The sequence below is a fragment of the Mesoplodon bidens genome (assembly GCF_964165515.1).
Source record: "Mesoplodon bidens genome assembly, chromosome: 4".
NCBI classification, from domain to species: Eukaryota; Metazoa; Chordata; class Mammalia; order Artiodactyla; family Ziphiidae; genus Mesoplodon; species Mesoplodon bidens.
Genome location: NC_138160.1, coordinates 123,025,433 through 123,038,497, shown reverse-complemented (window position 1 = coordinate 123,038,497; position 13,065 = coordinate 123,025,433).

Here is a 13,065-nt window from a genome sequence, read left to right as displayed (position 1 = left end):
TTCTATATTCTTCCCATTCTTTACAATAATTCAATAGTACTACTCAGGGACAAAAATTGTAGTAGTTGACATTTACATTATCAGATTTTTAAATCTTATTTTGATTAAGTCAACTTTCTCAAATTATTTAACAAATATTTATCTCTTTGAGGAGACTTCTTAAAGGCAAGGAAAGATATCAATACTCTAGACCATGGGTAACAAGACAAAATAAATCACAAATGAACTCAAGAGCAATGTTAGATGACAGAGAAGTATATGACCTTAAGTATACTTTATACAAGAATATAAAAATTCATGTAAATAATAACTTAGAGGTAATATGTTGTTTTTCAAAAGGATCCAACATAGGTTCCCCTTTATTTAAAATTTACCAATTGATTTTCCTTGAGTGCTAAATAGTATGTCAGTCATTATGCTAATTATCATATATAATCCTCAAAAAATCCTATGAGATACATGCTCTATTAGCCACATTTTACAAATGAGAACATTTAGTCTTAAAAAGACCCAACAGCTAGGAAGTGGCAGTTAGGACATAAACTCATGTCTCTAACAGTCCAAAGCCAATACAATACAGAGTGCCATCCCCAAACATTTTGATGAGGATGTCATACTTTAAGTTAAAAACATTTCAGTATTCAATAAACTGAGGAGTGACATAGTTTACCTGGAAAAGAATTCTTGGAAAAAAACTAAATGGGGGGCTTCCCTGGTGGTGCAGTGGTTAAGAATCCGCCTGCCAATGCAGGGGACAAGGGTTCGAGCCCTGGTCCAGGAAGATCCCACATGCCACGGAGCAACGAAGCCCGGGCGCCACAATACTGAGCCTGCGCTCTAGAGCCTGTGAGCCACAACCACTGAGCCCACGTGCCACAACTACTGAAGCCCGCATGCCTAGAGCCTGTGCTCCACAACAAGAGAAGCCACCGCAATGAGAAGCCCGCGCACCGCAACAAAGAGTAGATCCCACTCTCCACAACTAGAGAAAGCCTGCGCGCGGCGACGAAGACCCAATGCAGCCAAAAATAAATAAATAAATAAATAAATAAAAATTTAAAAATCAAGAAAAAAAAGATAAATGGGTTCTCTTTGTTAGTTGCTCTGATTCGTTTTCTCACTTCCTTTCAAAAACAGAACTACACTACCCTGTAGATATAGTCAGTGGATAGACAGTGCAGTCTTGATGGTGAGACTCTGAGTGTCCTGGGATTTCTATAGTCTTCACAGCTCATGTCCAAGTCAGCTTTCAGTGTCCCTCGGAAGATACTTGATCAGGACTCAGCGACTGCCCTAACAATTCTAGTTCTAATTCTGTCTTCAAACTGCCGGAGACCAGGTAGGGAAATACTAGTTTATGGTATGTAAGAGGAATTAATTAGGCAAAGCTAACTCTGCAGGACACTGGAAGTCCCTGCCTTCAGCTGAGACAGGTGTCACTGTCTTAGACATCTCAGTCTGAAGAGGGATCATTTCAGGCATCACTAACATTTCACCTTGTGAGATAGCAGGTTTGCTGACCATGTTTTAGGAAGTGGAGGTTTAAATGTGTTTTGGAGTGACAACTGACTTAGAGGCATTAGTATTTTACCGTAACCCTCTAGGACCAAGTTTTCCTAATAAAGAAAGAAAAACTAGATTCTTGGGCATTGAAGCAGCTAACCTAGACATTGAAATCCATTCAGATTACCTGAACACACATTTCTCTGAACTCCTACCATGGCCAGTGGATAATTGTAACCTCTCCATGTCCCTGTGGCTGGACTTGCAACACTATGGATTTTCATAGGAAAAGCAGAAAGGCAGGTCAATATTCCAGATGTTTCCAATGATCCAGATGTCTGGTGTGATGGCAAGGCCTATCCAGATGGTCACTGAATATATAACCTTTTGCCTGGATGTTGGCTGCCATCTGTACACCCAGGCTTAGAACCTAACAGGGCATCAGTCAGTACCACATTGTCTGGTAATTAGAGATTTACTTGAGTACATTTTGTCCGCTGGGAGCCTGCTGTTTCAGTAATCTTCCAGCCAGACACATTTACCTGAATATTCATGGTCACTTAGAAGGCCCTTGGCACTCACACGCTGACTAATAGTTTAATTTCTCCCACCTACCCTTCAACATCTGATCTTTCTGTCTATTCCCTAGGCTTTTATTATTGCCCCTTTCAAATTTTGAAGACCTCTGGAGAGAATGCCACAAACATGGCTTGGAGGTTGCCTGAATTTGTATGTTACCCATCTGAGCAATTTCTTTTTGCTGGAGAATGAAGTCACCTGTCACACCGTTGCTCATATGCAATATGCTGGCTTTTCCTGTTATCCACTCTTGTTTGTCTGTTCTCCTCTGGACAGCCAGAGATCTTTTAAATAATCCCCTTAGGAAAAAGCCTGAAATCTTTACCATGGCTTAGAAGTCATCCAAGGTCCTATCCTTGGTCTCTTTTTTTACTTTTGCCACGCTTGCTTTCTTTTCTTCTTTCTTTACTTCTAAAGCAGCACTTTTTCTCTGGCATCTAAAGCTTCACACGTTCATGGATCCCAGCTTCCCTCCCTCTCTGACTCAGTACATTTCACTTAGATCTGAGACGAAACCTCCTTTGCTTAGAGAATATGTCCAGAAAACACCAAGCAATGTCAGTGTGCCTTATCTACACTCCTGTAGAATCCTAGTTTCCCTTTAAATATCCCACCTTGTCTGTACTTATTTCTTGACACTCTTCCCTCTGAACTGTATTATCCTAAGGGTCAGCAACTGTGTGTGTTTTTAAGTGCATATCCCAGTATCTGGCACATAGTGGCACTCGCAAATATTTGCAAATTAGTGAATGAAAATGAAAGTAGAGGTTTAACTTGGCAAGTTTAGGATCAATGTAATGATATGACAATATTGAATCAATGCTTCAATTGAATCAATGATTCAGTATCAACAAATATTTTCTTGAATATTTCTCCTATTTGCCAGATACTATGAGAGATACAAAAATTGTAGTATATAGTCTCTTTTGCCAAAGAATGTATCTAGTTAAAATACTTGCTAGAGGATGACCACTATAACAGTATATAACTTTTGCAAATTTAATTTATAGGCATACAGTAATATTAATGACTGGATGAGTGATTATTTTCCATTCTTTTTTCTCCCTTGTTGGTTTCATCATGACTATGGTTTATATGGAGACTTAGGATGTTGGGTTCTCAGACTTCTCTTTTGCGGTCTGTGTTTTCTCTCCATTTTAAGGAGTAATTGGTCCTTACTGGCCTTTATTGCCTCAGCCTAACATGCTGTCTCATCCAGCTCAACTGTTCTTCTCTCTTCTATGAAGCTATGGGACAGGGAAGAAAAGCTTCTCCTCTTTCATGGTGCCTGGTTTCCACACCTGCCACTTCCTCCTTGGGTTGAAGATGATTGGAGGTACAGGAGGCATAGACTGAGATCAGGCTTGAAATTCCTCCTGAAGCCAAGCATCTGCTAGGGAGGGGAGAGAATGGTTTTCCTTTGTGGTCAACAAGGCATGTGGTGTGGTGATAGAGATTTTGGAAGAACTTTGTCCAACCTGTTCTGCTGGCCTGGCACTTGCTTAAGGTTTTAGCTTTAAAAAGTTATTTCTTCAGCTTAAATCCCATGTTAAATTCTGTTTTTCTGGACAGGTTAACACTTAACTCTTCACATGAATTGGTTTTTCAGGTTGATTTCTAACTAAAGACCAGTGTGAGACTCAGAACACACTCGAAATGTTTGACTAGGATAAGGACAGTACAAAGAGAAATAAGTGACAGAGGGCATCTATGGGGTGTCTCTGGTAGAGTGGGGAGGAGAAGAAGGATGGGGTGGGATCAGGGTAGTTACAGGCAGCTGTGGTATCATAGGAAGAGCACTGGACTTGAAGGCAGACAGACCTGCTTGGTCTTGGCTTTGCTACTGATCAGCTGGGTGACCTTGAGCACGTCCCATCTTTGAAGCTCAACTTCCTCCTTCATTAAGTAAGAAGAAGCATCCTACTTGAAGGGGTGGCAGTGAGGCTCAAAACACAAAGTATGAGAAATGTTTATAGATGGTAGCACATGAAGCTGTCATGAGGCGTTATACTGGCAAAGTATTGAGTTGATGGGCTCTAGAGCCAGACTGCCTGGATCTAAATTGTGGCTGGACCACTCAGCAGCCTGACCTTGAGTAAGGCACTCCCTTCCTTTGTCTGTAAAATGGGGATGCTAAGTGTACGTACTTCTTAAGACTGTGAGAATTAAACACCTTCATAGACATAAAGCTCTTAAAACAATCCTGAAAGACTGTAAGTGTTTAGCTCAATAAAATTTAGGTGTGACGATGATGATAATGATGAGGAGGATAATGATGGTGGTGATGGTCAGCAGAAGCAGCAGCATCAAGAGGCATTGAGTTGTTAAGAGCAAAGACTCGGGCTTCCCTGGTGGCACAGTGGTTGAGAGTCTGCCTGCCGATGCAGGGGACATGGGTTCGTGCCCCAGTCCGGGAAGATCCCACATGCTGCGGAGCGACTGGGCCCGTGTGCCATGGCCGCTGAGCCTGCGCGTCCGGAGCCTGTGCTCCGCAACGGGAGAGGCCACAACAGTGAGAGGCCCGCGTACCGCAAAAAAAAAAAAAAAAAAAAAAAAAGAGCAAAGACTCAGGAGATATCCAGCTGAGTTCAAATCCTGGTCCACCCCCTGTTAGAGTAAACAAGATGCTCCATGTCTCTGTGATCCATTTCCTCATCTGTAAAACAGGGATCAAATACTGCCTACTGAACAGAAATGTTTAGAAGATTAACATAACTCATCTTTAGCTCACACAGTGTTTGGCACATGTAAGTATTCAACACATTTTGGCTATTATTATTGAAAGGTCAATGTTAACAAAGACTCAGAGTTAACAGGGCTGGGGAAAGATGAACATAAAACCATGAAAAATCAAAAGGGTGTTAAGATAATTTCCCAGGGATCCCAGCTTTCTCTAGCATCTGGGTCTTAACTCAGCACAACTCGTGGCTGCTCCTGCTCTTTGCCAGCTCTTCTATCCTTTTTGTCCATTTAGGTGACATATTTTGAGTGTTTACCACATACCAGGCAGTGGGACTCCATACTTTATAAGGACTGTCTCATTTAATCCTCCCCATATCTCTGTATGATAACCACAATTTATGAATGAGAGGCACGAAGCACAGAGAGGTTTAGTTACCTTGACCAAGGCCACAGAGCTAAGAAAAAATAAAGCCTGGAGTAGAATCCTGTTCCCAGCAACTCCTCATCATAAGGCCACACTGCCTTCCATTCCACCTTCCTACGGAGCTTGTGACCCTGTTGGGGCCATCAAGCTGGCCTCTCCCAGCCCAAACTTCAGTAGCAGTATTTTCTGCTCATTCCCCAGTGTGGCTGGCAGCCTCTTAGAAGTAGAAAAACAAAATGTCTAAGCCTTGCCGAGAACCAAAGTAGCTGCTTGAGTTGATGAATGACTAAGGCACTCTGGGGTTATAGAACAATAGTCATTCCATTAGAAGGCAGAAGTGCACAGTTCTCAAAAGAGTTCCAAAAGCAGACAGCCCTGAGATGTCTATGACACTGCGAAAATGAAGTATACTGAGCCCCAACGTCTCAACTATGGAATGTGGATAATAATACCTATCCTAAGGAGTTGCTGTAGTCATCGAATAGTATAACATGAGTAAAATGCTTATGCCTAGTATTACAAGCATTTATGAGGCACACACTGCAGAACATGGCAAATCAGGGTTAATTTATCTTGCTACCAGATAGTGTACGAGACTGGAAATCCAGAATTTGGCCTGCGTTTGGGTGTTAATATCTCCTCTGAGGGGAGCCATTGCAGAACTTGTAGTGTCCACAATTTTTGCTGACTAACCTCTGAGCCTCTCTTCTGGTTCAGCGAGAGGACTCCTGCACATCCCCAGGAATGTTGCCAGAAATGCCAAAAACAGTCCATCTGATGCTGATTCAATGTGGCTTCCTGTGGGATTCAGGCATGCTTCAGAGCCTTGTGCAAGGTGAGGGGCAGGGGAAGAGGGTCAGCCTGGGAGTCAGGAGCCAGGGCTAACCCCAGCTTGGCTACTACCAGCTCTGTGTCCTTGTGCCCCAATTTCCCCATCTGTGAAATGGACATCGAGAAAAAATAAACACAACCCTCCCAGAGTGATTGCAAGCAGTTAACTCTTAGCAAACATTTGCTGAGCACATACTGTATGTCCAGGCACCATGTTGGGCTCTAGAAATCCAAACATAAATGAGGCATTCTCTGCACAGTAGACAGCAAGCTGCCCTTTGCTGGAGGGGAAGCCACATAGAGCACCATTCTTCCTACCATGCCTATGTGGTCACACCTGCAGCTGTAGCAGTTTGGCAAAATCACTAAGCACACAGCAAAATAAACAGCTTTGTGGTCTTAAACATGGCATTAAGCCTCTCCATCTCTCAGCTAGCTCATCTGTAAATACCACCTCTCCCTTAGAGCTTCTGTGAAAATTTGGGGGGATATTCTATGCTTCACAGGAGTTATATTTTTAAATGATTAATAAGTTTTTCCTTTCAGCCTTTCAGAGTGCAAGGTCTTCTCCTTAGTTGCATGGGACATCTATCTTGGGAAGTACTTGTAAGGGGGTGTAGGTGTGAGGAAGGATGTATTAGCATTTGTTTTAGAAAAAATACAAAGAGAGAAGGGGTGATATTTAACCTCTGACATTCAAAATATGATTTTTCAGAAAGGTTTGACTTGCTTCCTGGCCGTTGCCTGAACACTACCTAAGGGACCGTTTAAACTATAATTATTAAGCTTGAAATGGAATTGGAACAAGAATTGTTATTTTTTTCTTCTTAAGCAAAGCATTGGGCCTTGGAAGGGACACCAGATAAGTTGGAGACAAATTGAATAAGCTATATTTGCTCTGCACATCTGGTTTGAAAACTGAATTAAATTTGTACCTAGCACAGTTTTGGGAACATAGTCAATAGTTAAAATTATTATGTTTTCTGTCTGAATTTATAATAATTACAATGGAAGTATGCATAGCAAAAGAAAAATGATGCACAGTCCAAAAATCATTTATATTTAACTTTTCCTGGTAACACATAAGGAAAGGAAACCACATAAGGCTGAGAGCTCATTGCAGGCAGGAAGTGTACCTTATTCATCTCCATATCTCCATCACCCAGCAGTGTCCTTAGGAATAGAGTTAGCATTCAATAAATGAAAGAATTAACAAATTACTCCATATGTGGACATACCGTGGCCCAGTTTTGGAGAAGCAAAACTACCAACTTACCCAGCTTACTGGAGATGGTATTTGGCGGTTATAACAAAAAAATCACAACCCCTGGTGGGCAGTCCTAAGTCTCTGAACAAGTTGTGTAACCCTGGCCAAGCTATTTAACCACTCTGCACGTCAGCTGCCTGTATCTGCAAAACGGAACAGATTATCTGCCAACCTCACAGGTTCATTGTGAGAACTGAATGAGAACATTGTATGGGAAAGCAGAAAAACGCTAGAAATATGAAATGCTTCATTCCCAAGAAACCTTAAGATGAATAGGCCACCTGTGGAACTCTGAGACTTGGCTGTTGTTTCATACCCAGGAGGACCAAGGCATTTTAAGAGATTATTTCATTTTTCTTCCCTGCCTACTATTTAGATAAGGTGCCGTCTTAATGACACCTGTTTTTATAAAATTGAGCAATTAAAGCATCCAAAGAATCCATAAAGTCAGCTAGAGAGTGTGATTTGAAATTATTTCTCTTATTATTATTATTATTATTTTTTGCGGTACGCGGGCCTCTCACTGTTGCAGCCTCTCCCGTTGCGGAGCACAGGCTCCGGACGCGCAGGCTCATGGCCTGCGGCCATGGCTCACGGGCCCAGCCGCTCTGCGGCATGTGGGATCTTCCCGGACCGGGGCATGAACCCGTGTCCCCTGCATCGGCAGGCGGACTCTCAACCACTGCACCACCAGGGAAGCCCTACTTCTCTTATTTTAAATCAAGACTTTATTCTTATTAACAGTTCCTAAATTTCTGGCCTCGGTTGGCTTCTTTTAAGATCAGAGTGAAATGAATTTTATGACTTCATGACAAAGCCAAGCATTTATTATTATAACTTCAGTCAAAAACAGATGAGGCAATCTGAGCAAATTCCAATGTAGATATTGGCCCAGAGCTAACCAAATCTAAACCTCCCCTAACAACCACATAGCATCTGCCTTCTCCACATCTGTGGCTGAGCTGCATACAATACCTTTGCCTAGGAACAAGAATGAGCAATTACAGAATTCAGAAAATTTCACTTTCATAGTAGAAGCAATAGAAGATCTCTAAAAAGCTATCCTAAAATCAATAACATCAGTGTTAATGAATAATCGATGTGCGCCTACCCTTTCTGCCCAGCTGTGCTATCCATCTCCCTTAAGTCAACTGTCCCTCCCTATCAACATTCCCTCTCCCAACTACAAGGCTTTCTTAAACCAGTAGTTCTCAGTGGATCTGTTCTCTGTAATAGTGATTCAAGGATGCCACCAAATTTTGTTGCATGAATTGCTAATATACTTTTGGCTTTCCAGAGTCTACTTTTTTCTACTTTGGGGTTTCCTTTGGAGGACCTGCCCTGTATTCCTTCTTAGTTCCCATGGTTTGGGTGGGCCTGACTCCAGTCCTAGATATATAAGTGGGCATGTGACCTAGGCTTGAGTAAACCAGCATTTCTTTCCCTTAGGCTCAGGATTTGGTTCAAGAATGGGCACATGACCCAACTTGGACCAGTAAACATTAGGCCCTTGTTCAAACTGTTGGGAATAGAAGAGAGAAGCATTCCTTTTTTTGCTACATTCAAATCTGAGAGGTTTTCGGCCTGGACCTTACATGCTACCATGTGGGATTTGAGATTAAAGCCAGCTCATGATTTTCCTTTTAAATTGAGCCACTTTGTGTTGAGTTTCCTATCTATTGTGAGGAACTTCCCTGTTTTGTCCTTTAAAGTCCTGCATCCCAGGAAACCTCTCAGTTGTGGGCAAACCGGGATGATGGTTACTCTATCCATTGCCAACAAAACAGCCCAAGCTGACGCAAATGTATACGATATAGTTCCTTACAGTTGGGGCAACATCACAGCACATCACTGTGCTGTGCACTGATGGGACATTGAACTAATGCCTCGTGTGACACAGGCAGTGTTTGGCACAATTTGACGTAAGAAATGAGGTGGTAGAACAAAGTCAAAGAGGGCAGAGCAAAGTCAAGGCATGAAAGAGGGATTGCCTCTTCACTGGAGCCTCTGAGGACTTTGCCTCTGAGTAGCCAGAAAGGACAGGGTCAGGCAGTAAATCTTTCTGATCAGTCAGCAAAAACTGAAGGGTTGACAAGGAATGGTAATGCTCTTCTGTGAATGGGTTCTCGTACACTGGTAGACATATTTTTTTCCTGTGCTGTGTCATTGCAATTACTGCTCACTAGTTTTAGTGTTACTTTGAATCTTTTCATCAAGCCATTAAAAATTCTAGTTTTCAAACATGTGACATGACAATTAAAGGATATAGAATAATTGCCCTGACCCTTAATACTTTCTCCCTTTGTGTATAGACCTTACTTCCTCTTCTTAATTTTAAGACTCTTAGGGGCAGATGTAAGTCTTACTTATCTGATGTTCTCCCTCCACACCAAAGTCAGTTTGAACATGGGTGGCAGTCTAATATTTTTGGAACAAATTAATCTGAACCCTTTTAGGGCATAGTCATTTTACTTATCATTTTACGAATAGAATTTGAAGGAGTTTAAAACTCTTCACTGAATATGGATTCTTTTCAGACATTAAATTCTCGGGATGTTTTGAGATAGCTGGATCACATTTGGAGGAGTTTGAGTTATCCGCTGGGAACTGGAAAAGGTATAGATGAATTTCCAGTCTTATGATTCTTAGTGTGCAGAGAAGGTTTGTGTCTGCAACAAAGAAGCATTTCAGAAGTGGCAGATTTGTTTGATGCCAGTGGGGGTGAGAAGTGTTAGGTAAAGGAATTATAATAAGATTTCTTTTTTTGGAGAGAGGAAAAATAAAAATGGTTAGAGATCCAGGGAGGAAAAGAGAAATACGTCACTTTATAAAAAGTCAAAGATTTCTCTTTCTATTCTTAGCAGCTCAATAGATGATTCTGAAGCTGAAAATCAGAGACTGTAACCCCATGACTGGAGGGGTATTTTATTTTTTATCTTTACTAGAATTTAAATGTGTCAGATCTTAATACCTTTAAATTTAACCTTATGTGATATTTGGATTCAAGAATTCCCATGGAACTATACACAGCCACACAGCTCACAGCATAAGGTATTTATGCATATAAATTATAAACATATATGCATAGGACTATATATATCTATTCATATAAATGCATTTATCTAAATACATGTATATGTATTCAGAACAAATGCCTACAGATAATTGTATTTAAGAACTTAACAAAATGCAAATTTCATTATTGTGACTCAGTAGTATTGAAACTCTGTGATTCTAGCAACTCACTCAATGTCCACAGTGACATAAGAGTCAGATAATTCTGCTTCTTGGGGTTTCAGGTCACATCAGGACTTAACATCTGTTCACATAGACAGAGACTTTGCTTTCTTCAAAGACGTACTCCCTCAAGGTTCTCCTGAATAAGCAAGGCTAGTCATTTCCTCCCTGTCTACAGTCCCCTTCTTATTAAACCTGTCTTTGCTTCCTTTCTGAGAGTCAGCATCCTTCCTGATGCTGAAGCTATGAGTGAAACTATGAGGACCTAGTTAAGACCATGAGTCTTGTGCTCAAATTTTGGTTCTGCCATTATTATTTCCATGACTTTCATTTCTTCATCCTAATAGGCCCTCATTAAAAAAAATTTTATTTATTTGGTGGCACCAGGTCCTTAGTTGCAGCACGTGGGCTCCTTAGTTGCGGCATGTGGGCTCCTTAGTTGTGGCGTGCGAACTCTTAGTTGTGGTATGCATGTGGGATCTAGTTCCCTGACCAGGGACTGAACCCAGACCCCTGCACTGGAAGCACGGAGCCTTATCCACTGCACCACCAGGGAGTTCCTAGGCCCTCATTTTATAAATGAGGTTATTCCTAGTGACTACTTTGGAGTTGGTATGAATTAATAAGTGTTAGTTCTTAGAACACTACCTGTCTTGCAGTGATGTGTTAGCGTCTGCTAATATGACCCCAATGCCATCCCATTTAACCACTGATAATTGGACCAGGAGTGGCTACCTCCCTGAGAATATGGAATTCATAGTATTTAAGTCATGATGTCATTTCAGAATTCGGTTTGGTAGTTTTTTGTTTGTTTGTTTGTTTTTTTGCGGTATGTGGGCCTCGCGCTGTTGTGGCCTCTCCCGTTGCGGAGCACAGGCTCTGGATACGCAGGCTCAACGGCCATGGCTCACGGGCCCAGCCGCTCCGCGGCCTGTGGGATCTTCCCGGACCAGGGCACAAACCCGTGTCCCCTGCATCGGCAGGTGGGCTCTCAACCACTGCGCCACCAGGGAAGCCCGGTAGTTTTTTTTTCCTTTAAAAAATGTATATTCTGAGTAGTTTCAATTGGTAAAAAAATGTAATTGTGATTTAATGCTGCACAGGGTTTTTGGTTTTTTTTTTTTTTTGGTCACTTAGTATAGCAGAGTCAGTTAGCAGAGAGCTCTGGACCTTATAAAAAACAGAATGGGCATCACCATGCTTGAGTCATGAGTACTGATAAACAGAGAAAGCTTAGTTTGAGGGGAGCTTAATAGATTCAAAGTGTTGACAAAACACTTCATGTGTAGTAACTCATTTAACCCTTACAACACCACGAGGTAGATACTGTTATTATGTACCATTTTACAGAAGAGAACACTGAGGCACAAATTATTTAAGATTCAAACCCAGGACGTCTAGTTCCAGGGTCCACACTCTTACCTACTACATATATTGTTGTTGTGTACCTGAGCAAGTGAGCGAGAGAGGTAAAGAGAGGGAGGGATAGAGAAAGGGGAAGGGGAAGGGGAAAGCCCGTGCCTGGCCCCATGTCTCCTAAGGCCCAGTTCCTACTCATGGATTCAGTGAGTTACTATTACAACATTTCAAGAAATGTTCTGTACAGCAGAAACTAACACAACAGTGTAAATCAACTATACTCCAGCCAAAAAAAAAAAGCAATGTTCTTCTGCTCTATCTGGTTTGAATGGCTTATTCTTATTTGCTGATTCGTGGCTCAGACTTATTTCTGCTTAGGAACAAATGGAGTCTACACTGACCAAGGGAACACCATACTTACTCATGCAACAGATTGTTCTTTATGGCCCTGGAAGCACCTGAAGAGTGTGAACCAACCCTCCAGCATAGAAGGCTGGAGGAAGAACTCAGATGCCTGGTGTCAGTTTAAAGTTAGGTTCAGGATTCCTCCAGCCGCAGAAGGAACGAGAGGCACAGGTTATTGCTGAAAGCAGGATGACATAGTTCCCTCCAGGTTAGAACTAAGGTTTATTGAAGAACAGATGGTGCCAAGAGGCAGTAGCTCCCTTGCAGTGTCACCTCAGATCATTTGCATTCTAGCCTTTTGGCTTCTCAAAAATATTCTCTCAGTGACAGCTTTCACTGTTCAAGTAAATAGGTAGTTGAAATTGGACAGAAGATATTTTAAATTAGGAATTCAGGCATCTCCATGGAGACCCAAGTCACCAAAATAGGTCAGAGGCAGCTATGTTTAAAAAAAAAGTTACTGGGAAGTTAGGGGAAAAGGAGAGAGACAGCTGTGATGTCCCAAAAAGAAAGAAAGAAGAAGCAGCCTTTTTCTTTTTCATATGAAAATGAGATTCACTGAAAGCTTTAAAGCATTGAAAATACTACCTCCAGTGACCTGCCTGCCTCTCAGTGGTGACACATGTCATTTGAAGAAATGCCAGAGAGGAAGAGGAGAAAATTACATTTGACCCATCAAATATAGGTAGCCATTGAAGGGAAAACACTGACACAAAAGTCTCTGAGTCCACACAGTTTGTTCTGATTGCCCCAATATTTTACTTTTTATCTAAGCTTT